Below are 12204 nucleotides of genomic sequence, written 5' to 3'. Positions count from 1 at the left end.
CTTGCCACACTCTTCCCCTGTGTGTGCTGTGTATCCTGCTATGCAGGTATGTCTTGTTTAGCGAGCGAGTGCCTGCATTGTATATTGGTTATGGTCATGAACTTGACCCGTTCTTTCTTGTGTTAGTCCCTGTGTGTAGCTGTCTATCCTTCCACAAGCCCACTTCTCTACCCCAGTGTATGCGGCTGACTGGAACACACAAAGGGTGTCAAGACACCAACTGTGTGTTGCCCTGGAGTGAGTGGTAGGTTAGATTTGTCTCTTGTGTTATTATTTATTACTATTAATTTATGCTAGGCTAACACGGCCACTTGTATATTCCCAGGCCTGAGGAGTAACAAACGCTGCTGCTTTGCCTGGAGTTATAATACCCATGACCAACAGCCTTGGCCTTGGATTCATCAACCTGATTTCATGCTGTTTAGTGTGGGGATTAAGGGGAGCAAATGCTAATTTCGTGCAATTTTGACTTAAAGCGCGAAATTTTGCACAGATGTAACCATCTTTGGTTACATTGCTCTAATGATTTAGCTAGGTCAAGTCTGCGACCTTCGGGGTCGCCACAGCGGCCAAATCAAGTTGGGCTCCCATTGACTTTCTATACAGGAGGAAAATACCCAGAATTATTCTTTTTTTCTGGGTATTTAAGGAGGATCTGAGGGGTCTAACTAGGGGTTTGTCATGATGCTGAATCCATTGCAGGCATTTGTTTTGCACAAAAAACATTCAGTGGGCTAGAAATTGCCTCAGAAAACAATACACGTATGGGTGAGTATTCATGTTAGTCGGAGGCCTTAGGGTTTTTTTTCTCGTGCTAATCAGTCTAAAAGTTCAAAATTTTGCACAGATGTAGCTCAGGGCATGCTCTAATGATTTAGCTAGGGCGCCCAAGTCGGCGACCTTCGGGGTCACCACAGCACCAACAAAACTCTGAAAAGTGATGACTCATCACTTTTCATCACTAAAGTCGATGGGAGCCCAACTTGATTTGGCCGTTGTTGGCGACCCCGAAGGTTGCAGACTCGGGCGCCTTAGCTAAATCATTAGAGCAAGCCCTGGGCTACATCTGTGCCAAATGTTGAACTTTTAGACTGATTAGCACGAGAAAAAAAAAAAACCCTAAGGCCTCCGACTAACATGAATACTCACCCATACGTGTATTGTTTTCTGAGGCCATTTCTAGCCCACTGAATTTTTTTTGTGCAAAACAAATGCCTGCAATGGATTCAGACGGCTGCCCAGTGGTAGTGGTAACACCCCCTCTTTGCTGTTGTGTAGTGTTGCTTTTGAGTTGCTGTGTGTTGGGGAGCCACTACCCTGGGTCGGTTGGCCTGCCCCCATCCTCTTTCCCCCAGTACTGGCCTGTTTATGTACAATGTCCTGTAGAAACTCACTGTTACCTTTTTGAGTGGTGGTCACACCACTCCTGTGATTCGCTTTCACGATGTTACTGGCTGGCTGGCCGTGTATGTCTGTCGCCTGCCAATCTGCCATACCTCTCCTGACCACACACACAGACCACAAACACACACACACGTTAAAGGAGGGGCGCTATTGAGCAGGCAGACTCAACACTCTCTCTCTCTCTCACACACACACACACACACACACTGTAGACACACACGTAGCAAGGAGGGCACGCGCGCGCGGAGGGCACGCGCGCGCGGAGGGCACGCGCGCGCGCAGACACACACACACACACACACACACACACACACAAATGTCCGCGACTGAGTGGATTCCTCAAAGACAAAGAAAAGAGGGAAAAAGCGTCGGAAATATAAGTTTCGGGCCTCGCTTATACTTCTTCATGACGGCGTGTTCCGTGACAAAATGTGGCTGATCTACAAGCTCACAACGCCTCGCATCCGCGACGCGTTGTGAGCTTGTAGATCTGCTATTTTCCAGGCGCAGAAACTTGCAGCGCAGCGCACGTTATTATTTGTATTATTTAATAATCTAACATAGCCTACTATTTAAATACTTTCACAAGCCACATTGTGGCTTAATATTCACATTAAGGGTAACAAGCAGGCACGCTGCATGCACTGCACATTAGAACAAGTTTGCTTTTGAGTGTAAATCAGTGGATTCCTCAAAGACAAAGAAAAGAGGGGAAAAAGCGTCGGAAATATAAGGTTCGGGCCTCGGCGCGGGTCGGACGCATTTTAATGATTAATGCTCGGACGTCGATTCGGGTCGGACAAAAAACTGTCGGACACGGCCCACGGGTTCGGAACGGACAGAAAAAATGGGCCCGATCCCAGCTCTAATCTACAAGCTCACAATGCGTCCACCCGTCCATCATTAGCTGAGTTTCTTAAAGCAGGTCAAAATAATAATAAACAAATAATAGTTGGAAATAGTTGGATTTAAGATCACAATGCGTCCGTCTGTCTCCCGCCACTGTTGAGAATGAGCAACCTTGCAATCCATGTATTTGACTCTTTTTATTTGACTCTTTTTATTTGACCACCACTCAGTTCACAACAAGGTGTGATTTTTAACCTTTTGGATGAATCTTATTGCTGACAATTAGTAAATTATAGTAATTAAAACATATTGTACTTTTGTTACAACCATGCCTCTGCCTATAATTCTTATGTTGTACAACGAACCTTGTGGGGAGTAATCATGTGGTCACAGGTGGTTTACTTTAGATTTAGGTTCCTCAAAACTATTTCCTAGGGTGCAATTCCCTAGGTGGCGTTGTTGGCAACTGTTAAATAAATACCGCCATGCCACACAAGCATTTGTTTTGCACAAAAAACATTCCTTGGGCTACAAATGGCCTCGGAAAACGATGGTTCAGTGATGAAAAGTGATGACTCATCACTTTTCATCACTAATCAGTTTTGTGGGTGTATTCTGGGGCTATTTGTAGCCCAAGGAATGTTTTTTGTGCAAAACAAATGCTTGCAATGGATTCAGCATCATGACAACTGCATGGTGATTTTATTGAATTTATTAATGAATGAGAAGCACACTCAAACAGGACATTTTTTTCATACTATGTATTCCAATTGTTTTTATCCTTTAATCTATATGCCTACTAGAGTAACAACTACAGTACTTCGGCTACTTTAATTGATAACATTTTTACTAACTCCTTGGATCATGTGATTCAGAGTGTCTTTTATTCAGACATCTCTGACCACTTTCCAGTATTTCAATATTGTAGATTCATTGTGCATGCAGTGACATTTTGATTTTTATGGCATAGGCCTACAGCTCATGAAAATCAAAAATCCATATCTCAAAATATTAGAATGTTCCACACGACCACTCAAAAGAAGGATTCCTTTACATTACAAAAATGTCAAACTTCTGAAAGATTATGTTACTTGGTATGGAATACTTTTGAACAAAATGTCTTCATCAATGGGGCGTGGCATGGAGGTGGTCAGCCTGTGGTACTGCTGAGGTGTTATGGAAGCCCAGGTTTGCTTAGATAGAGGCCTTAAGCTCATCCGTGTTGTTGAGTCTGATGTCTCATCTTCCTCTTGACAACACGACACAGATTCTCTGTGGGGTTCAGGTCAGGCCAGTTTGCTGGTCAGTTAAGCCCAGTAATACCATGGTCAATACACCAGTTACTAGTAGTTTTGGCTCTGTGGGCATGCAGGTAGAGCTTCTGGCTAAAGAAATTATCATCTCCATAAAGCTTGTCAAGCACAAAGTGCTCCAAAACTTTCGGATAGATGGCTGTGTTGACTCTGTACTTGATAAAACAGTGTGGGCAAATCTGAGACAGTCTCAGAATGCATTATGCATTGATTTAATCGAATCTTAAAAAAAGGATTACGTTTTATTCTCGTTTAAAGTTGTTTATATTTTAGAATGTATTGGGATTGGGGGGAAGATATGTGCAGTTGAATGTCCATTATGCACTTTGTATTTAGTGCATAGGCTATTAATCTTTTTGTTTGAATATAATGATTTAAATATGATGTCAAATGCCACTATTTTGGATTATAATGAAATGTTGGGTTGATCCGCTGCTGTGTCCATAATACATGTGTCCAAATCGTGCATAGGAAGCAAAGAAAGAAAAGAAAAAAAAAAAACAGGGACCGCGATTGGCGGGCCGACCTCGACACAGAAGTTACAGCAGGCGCCACCGTGCCCCCTGGCAAACTTATTTTCAAGGCATTTCTGCTCTGCTTTGTTATAAAAGTGCATAAAGGTAAGGGGGTGAGAGGAAAATCTGGACTCCAACTCAGGAGGTTGAAACAAGAGGCACATAATGTCAAAAAAAAAAACAAAAAAAAAAACCTCCTCCTCCTCGGCTGCTCGCCGCGATCCTGCCAGCAGCGTCAGTTCTGCAAATGCAAAGGTATGGCAACATGGCTGTTGTCTTGCACGTGTGAAGGCACGCATGCAATACACCAGTCATGTTGCCAATACTTAGCAACAAGCATGATGAATTTATTTTAAGAATTACATTTTATTATTTTCCCTTGTAATCAAGGTATGGTAGACTACCATACCCATATGTGCCTCTGTAGGCTACTCCGTTCGCTGCCTCGCATGGTGCGTTGTACTTCTGTGTTGCAGATAGAAGACAGAACTCACTTTATATTGCCCATCCCTGTGGATAATGTCCAGAAATATGCTCCATAGGCTATAAATGTTCCGACCTTCATCTTCCAAGTGGCTTTTGTTGGTGTTTCACTTAACTCGCTAAAAACCTCCTTTTGCGGTAGGCCTACTCATTGAATATGCGAACAGACGATAATATGGATTTGGGAGCATAGCCTAATTACAAAGCATGTCTCATTAAAAACAATATATATTTTATAGTTGAAGGGTAAATAGGTCTACACAGTATAGGCCTATGTAGGCTGGGAACATGACACATTTTGCTTGAATTCATGCGTTGTCAACTTGTCGTTTAAACACAGAAAAACGAACCAACAACGAGGTGTAAACGCGACGTTTTTTGGGTAATAAATCCAAATCGAGACCGGCAGCATTTCCAAGCGAACTCGTATAAAGACCCCCTTAGTCTCTCTCCATAACTTTAAATGAAACATGTGATGAAAGCTTTTCAGAGCTGGACTCCCTGGCAGCAAACATAGGCTAAGTATGAGACATTTGAAACTTAAAGCACTCATTCTGAAATAATGGCCTGGTTTAGTCTGGATGACTTTGGTGCCAGACTGGTCTTTTGAACGGCTCTTTGAAATGAACGATCCGGTTCGCAGTAGGGAGCAGTTCATTATGAATAGTTGTGGAAACAGTACAACATTCTTTACTTATGTAAAAGTATCAATACTGCAATGTAGAAATACTCTGCCGCAAGTAGAAGTTTGGAATTAAAATGTACTTGATTAAAAGTACAAAAGTATTGGTATCAAAATGCACTTAAAGTACCAATAGTAGAAAGTACTCATTATGCAAAATGTCCCATATTTCAATGAATAATATATACTAGACCTTACCCGTTTGAAGATATGTGCTCCAATATTTGTTATGGAAAAAGTAACTGTAACTGGTGCGTGCGTGAGAATATGTGGGAGCATCATAATGTAAGGAGCAACCCATGGAGGAGTGTATATTTTTTGATGGATACAAATAATTTAACAGCTAAATTAGGTGAATAGAAGTATGGGGATGTATTCGCTTGCTCTACATAATTTTGCCATACCCGTCGGAAGATAAGACACACATCAAATGCACCCGGTGCATGAGTGACCCGTGCATGCAGGCAAACCACATGTCACAGCAACAGAGAGAGAGAGAGAGAGAGAGAGAGAGAGAGAGAGAGAGAGACTGCAACATTCCTAACTGTGAGATTGGTGGGTGGGTGTGTGGGGCTACAGATCCCATGGCCTGGAGGAACGGACCATTGCCCTGACAACAGGCTGAAGTTGAGTTGAACAGAAGTGGTATAAAAACGCTAATAAATAGCTTGAATTTGGGAAAAAATAAATTCGGGCTCTGTCAGCGTGTGTATAATGCTAATGGCCAATGCCATGTTACATTTGGGATCAGTCGCTGAAGCGAGTGAATAGATTATGCATTGTGTGACTGACTGACTGACTGACTGACCTTTACTGACTTCACTAATTATATGATAGATAGATATATATATATAATTATAGCAGCTACATGCTCACAATGCGACGCATTGTGAGCTTATATGTATATATGGCCGAAATGATTTGTAATTGTGGGCTCGACTATAAGGCGAGCACACTTTAGATATTGTCATTGTGGGCTCGCCTATAAAGGCGAGCACACTTTAGATATCGTCATTATTAGTGTGGTTGCCCTAACAGGGCAACACACTATAGTTCTAGGGAAACTTTATTTATTTATTTTATTTTTTATTTATAGATAAACTTTTTTTCGGCGCGTTTCACCGCCCACAGTTTTTGCGCCACACACACGCGCCATATGTCAAATCGACCGGCTTCATCGGGAATCGTGTGCTATCATTTTGCTAAGAGAAAAGTTGTATCGTATGTAAAAACTCACATTCAAATAATTTTCTCTCGCAAACCATAGGAGCTACAGTTTCAAAACTTGGAGAGGAGATTCATAATTATTGCAAGAATTAATCAAAAAAGAAATACATCACTCGGCCTCATGGTGGCGCTATAACAGCCCACTTTACGTTTTGGCCTGTAACTCTCGAACCGTAGGTCGGAAAATTAAAATTATTTTTTCCCTGGATTCCTTGGGTCATGACGCATCTCCCCATATAGGCCACGCCCATTTGCGTCAGGATAGATTTTCCGCCATTTTGAATTTTCTTCAAAACACACTTTTTGCTCCTTTTCCTACATATTTTCTCCAAATGTCACAAAAATCGGTACACATGATCTATGGACCCATGCGATAAACATATTCAAGCGATATTCCGATAGTCCATACCGTTCGTCCGGAACAGGCTTACGAAGTTAGCGAGAGGGGCCAGTTTCGCCAAAAATAGCCATAAATCACAAACGAAACATCCAGTCAACACCAAATTTTAACCACAAGTTGCGGGTGGGATATTCAACAAATCCCCAGAAACATTTCCACTTCGACCCTTAGGGGGCGCCACAAATGCGCAAAACGTAACCGTTTCAGGCCAAAACGCGTTTTTCAGGGGGAACAACCCTCTCAAAACAAAACACAAACGATCTCGGGAGCGACGTGACAATATAATCGCCTTGTGAAACTGGGGCGGGGCGGGCAACCACACTCGCAATTTCCCAAATTGCACATTTTCTAGTTTGTTTATTTATCTATCAGTAGACGGGAACTTCGGTTCCTTTCTACTCCTACATACTTAGTGAGAAAATGAAAATAAAAACATCAATGTGTTCAGTTTACAGTGGCGAAGTGTGCTATTACTTTTTACAGCAATCGGCCAAATGGTGGCGCTGTAGGAAGCCTTCGAAAGTGCAAACTTTGAACAGGTATAGCTCATGCTGTGTTTGAGGTCCAGCCATGAAACCTGTATACACGTATGCGTCTCCTCATGCCGAACAACTTTTACGCTCTGACTTTTGACCTTTGACCTTTAGATCTCCCACAATTTGGAATTATATGAAAAACAGTAAAAATCTATCTCCTCCTGGGTTTTTTTCGTTACGCGCACAAAACTTTTTTCACATAAACTTTGGACCAATACGGTCAGATTGATCAACCAGATTTTTTTTAAAGTGAAATATAATTTTTTAATAATTCAATCAATATTGCGGTTTTATGCAAATTATTCTTCGGCCTCTAAATCATACATGCAAAGTTACACGTTCATGGCATTTGGCAAAGATGTAGAGGGTTAGTCAAAGTATCACTGAAACCAATTTTATTTCAATCGGCCAAAGGGGGGCGCTATACGAAGCGTTCGAAAATTCAAACTTCAAACGGGCATAAGTCATGACTCGTTTCGTTTTAAGACATGCAACTTGCTTACACGCGTGCTTTGACTCGAGCGGAAGACATCTGTGTCTTTGTTAAGTAAGCTCCGCCCTTAGATTTTCCGCCATTTTGAGCAGTTTGTAAAACGCTTAAACCCGCTTTTATTCTGGAATTTTCGCGTCACGTCCACAAAACATTTTTTTACATGAACTTTGGACCAATATCTAAAGATCTGTCAGATCGGATTAAAAAAAAATTTAAACATGCTTTTTTTAATAATTCAATGAATATTGCAGTTTTATGCAAATTATTCTTCTGCCTCTAAATCATACATGCAAAGTAACATGTTCATGGCATTTGGCAAAGATGTAGAGTGTTAGTCCAAATATCATTAAAACCAATCTTACTCCAATTGGCCAAAGGGGGGCACTATATCATTTTGAGCAGTTTGTGAAACGCTTAAACCCGTTAGGATTTTTTTTTTAGCAATTTGCATGAAACATTCTACACACAATCTAAGGACCTTTATGTAATATGCCTATGAAGTGCACACACACAAAAAAATAAAATAATAAATATAGCTGCAAGCAGCGATAAAGTGGCCAAAGCCAAAAACACCTCAAATCATGAACACAGCCTGCAATGTGCGTGAAATCTTGCAAGCACATTCCCAATAGGTCAAGGAGCAGATACCACCCTTCTTACATTGGCCTGTTATAGCGCCACCAGCGGGTCAACTTTTGCACAACACATTTTTGGAACAAAATGGACCAATCTTTGACGTCAGTAACGTCAAAGAGAGCACTGCCTGCGATCTTGACATTTTGTACATTTATAGCCATTGTTTTCTGGCTTGAAGCGAGCCCACAATTGTTTCGAAGGAACAATATTTTCTAGTTATAATCAAAATCTACAAAGTGACAAGTAACTAAAATGAGTCTTTTGAACGGCTCTTTGAAAGGAACGGATCCCATAGTCAGAGATCCGGCTCACTTCAAAGAGCCATAAATCCCAGCTCTAGAATGGCTACCTTTGAGATGGTGACCTCATAAAACCACTGTCCACTATGTAGTGACCTCATAAAAACCACTGTCCACTATGTAGGCTAGCGCTGAATTATTCATCTGCCGCCATTACATGTTAGGAGCTTGGAACCTCAGGGCTTTTAGAAATCCAATGCTGAAAGCACTTAAGACTAGAGGGAATCTTGGCAAAACTAAATGAATGAGCCACAAAAGTACTGAGAAGAACCAGTAAGACTCCCTAATCGGGAGATAAGCGACCGTCAGGTCGCAGGGTGATTTTAGGGCAAAATGTGTAGGAGTTGTGTCCAAAAATGTGTTTGAAAAAAATCGGCCTGAAGGTGGCGCTATATGGGACAGATCCATGTTGATGACATGAGTGTAGACATACTGTGTACCGATTTGCGTGATGTTAGGGAAAAATGTGTAGGAGCAGACTCCAAAAATGTGTTTTAAAAAATCGGCCTGAAGGTGGCGCTATATGAGACAGATCCATGTTGATGACATGAGTGTAGACATACTGTGTACCGATTTGCGTGATTTTAGGGCAAAAATTGTAGCTGTGTCCAAAAATGTGTTTTGCAAGAATTGGCCTCATGGTGGCGCTAGAAGAGGGTCATGTGTGAATTGATGGGTCAAGGGTTGCGGAGATATGAGCAGGGAAAAAGTGTGACGTGTGGCGTGTGACAGACAGACGTTAAAAGCTTAATCAAAGACAAAGTCTAAACAAAACAAGAGGCCACTTAGACATACAAAATGTCAGGCCAGGTTTTTGGCTCCCACTCCTCCCAACCTTCCAAATCTCATCATTACCAATCAAATTATCCTTTTCATCTCAAAGGATAAGACAATGACATCTTATCTAAAATCTTTCAACATAAAAAAAATCTCGAGTAATGCATGCTTATCCTTAATCTAATTATGCTTAACAATGACCAAATAACGTGAGAACAAACCAGGCCGTAAGGCCTGGGCAAGAGCACGATAAACGCATGAATGGGATGCAGATCGCTTGCTTTACAGTCTGTTGGAAAGGCTCCCCCACCGCCTTATCGCTGCACCGCCCAACTGGGACTAGCCCGAAATAATCATATTTGAACTGGGGACCCCTCCATCCTGACGAGCACTAGGAGTTGAGGAAGTTTGTATAACACAGTGTTATTGTGAAAATAGCAGATCTACATGCTCAGCATGTAGATCTGCTATTTACACAATTTCTGCCTCTAATATTTGACAATTTGGCCAATGTTTAATTTGTCATTAACAAAATCAATAACCAAAGACAATGCATAGCTATTTTTTTCCAGGACCTTCCAGGACCCTTGATCAATTCCAAAACTTTTCCAGTACTGGAAAACATATTTTTTCTCATTTCAAAATATTTCCAGGAATTTCATGGCCGTGGGAACCCTGTATTTCCTTTGTACCGACGACGGTAATGTTAAGTAGTGGGGTTTTGTTGTGGATGAGTGGAACTGATACGTCCATTCAGTTGAAAATGAATTTAAAAAAAAAGCACACCCGTGTGAAGTGGAGCTGTGTGTGTGTGTGTGTGTGTGTGTGTGTGTGTGTGTGTGTGTGTGGATCATGTGTACCGATTTTTGTGACATTTGAAGAAAATATGTAGGAAAAGGAGCAAAAAGTGTGTTTTGGAGAAAATTCAAGATGGCGGAAAATCTATCATGGCGCAAATGGGCGTGGCCTATATGGGGAGATGCGTCATGACCCAAGGAATCCAGGGAAAAAATATTTTTAATTTTCCGACCTACGGTTCAAGAGTTACAGGCCAAAACGTAAAGTGGGGTGTTATGGCGCCACCATGCGGCCAAATGACACAATTATTTTTTATTTAATCCTTGAAATCATTATGAACCTCCTCTCCAAGTCTTGAAACTCTAGCCCCTATGGTTTGCGAGAGACAAATAATTGAATGTGAGTTTTTGCGATTCCCATTATAAGTCAATGGGGAAAATTAATTCACTAATAAATTAATATCAATTAAACTATTGAACCTTTCTCTTAGCAAGTTACTAGCCCACGATTCCCGAGTAAGCCGGTCGATTTGACATATGGCGCGAGTGTGTGGTGGCAAAACTGTGGGACTAGTAGCGTGCCGAAGTTTAGGAAGTTCAGGCTACATACAGACACACACACACACAGACCCACACGGCCACGTATAGGGAGCCTGTGCTTCACACAGCTCCAAAAATGGACATTTCCAGACTGAATGTTTAGTCTGGGCATCAGAAAACTGCAATCTATCTGGGATATAGTACAAAGTGATGTTAAAGGACAACTCATTCTCAGAGGCGCAATAAAATCTTCACCAGCCTACTTAAAATTAAAAGTCAAACCTCGGTTCGAAGTGAAGCGGAGAATTTTTATTCTATGTGTTCTAGAGCTGTGAAATCTGTGTTCTAGATCTATACATTCTGTGTTCTAGATCTATACTTTCTATGTGCTTAAGTTCTATATTTTTTTGAACGGTGCTAACCGCTCCTATAGACCGCTTTTTTACCAAAACCATGATGTCACAAATGATGACATGAGTCCGCTAGACCAATGAAACACTTAGATTCTGTTGATCTGTCCATGATGTCAGTCACATAGGCACCCGATTGGTTAACTCTGATTTAGAACGCGTTTAGGCCGCCTAAATACGTCATAAAGAATTATTGAGCGGTGCTAACCTTGAATTTCAAAATTGTATTAGATCAGGACAGGACAGGAGTCAGGTCAGGACGTTCTTTGAATTTCTCAATTGTATGAGTCATGTATTTATTATCTATAATACATGAAAACAAACCACACTTTTAGACAGAGCGCTTTAATCACAGGGCCCTGTCTAAAAGTGTGGTTTGTTTTCATGTATTATAGAGATATCCAGCTCAAGACAATTTTGAAATTCAAAGAATATAAATAAACAGCTTATGATTATCATGTAGATCGAAGTACGAGCTTTACCACGCCTAACCAACCCCATATCCTGGACACTTCATGGGAGCGAAAATACAGTAGAACCTCCTTCTCCTCTTTGGATCTGCAACTACTGTTGAATTTTGTACAATCGGTCTCTCATCTTGCCGGCCTTCTGGCTAAACTGGGACAGTGATCATGAAGGTGATACCTATAATAATGTCATGTTTGGCAGATCCTTGCGGATGTCAGCACTGAGTGACAGAGAGAATGTTTGCAAGATGTCTAGAATGTCTAGAACCACTCCACAGCAGATGTGGGAAAGTCTCGACCAAACAAGTCCAGTATTTGTCTGCAACTCTACAGATCCTTTTGTCATTGTCAAGTAAAGCAATAGAAACTGTGCATG

This window comes from Nannobrachium achirus (genome assembly GCF_963921795.1).
Source record: "Nannobrachium achirus genome assembly, chromosome: 24".
NCBI classification, from domain to species: Eukaryota; Metazoa; Chordata; class Actinopteri; order Myctophiformes; family Myctophidae; genus Nannobrachium; species Nannobrachium achirus.
This window is presented reverse-complemented; position numbering follows the sequence as displayed.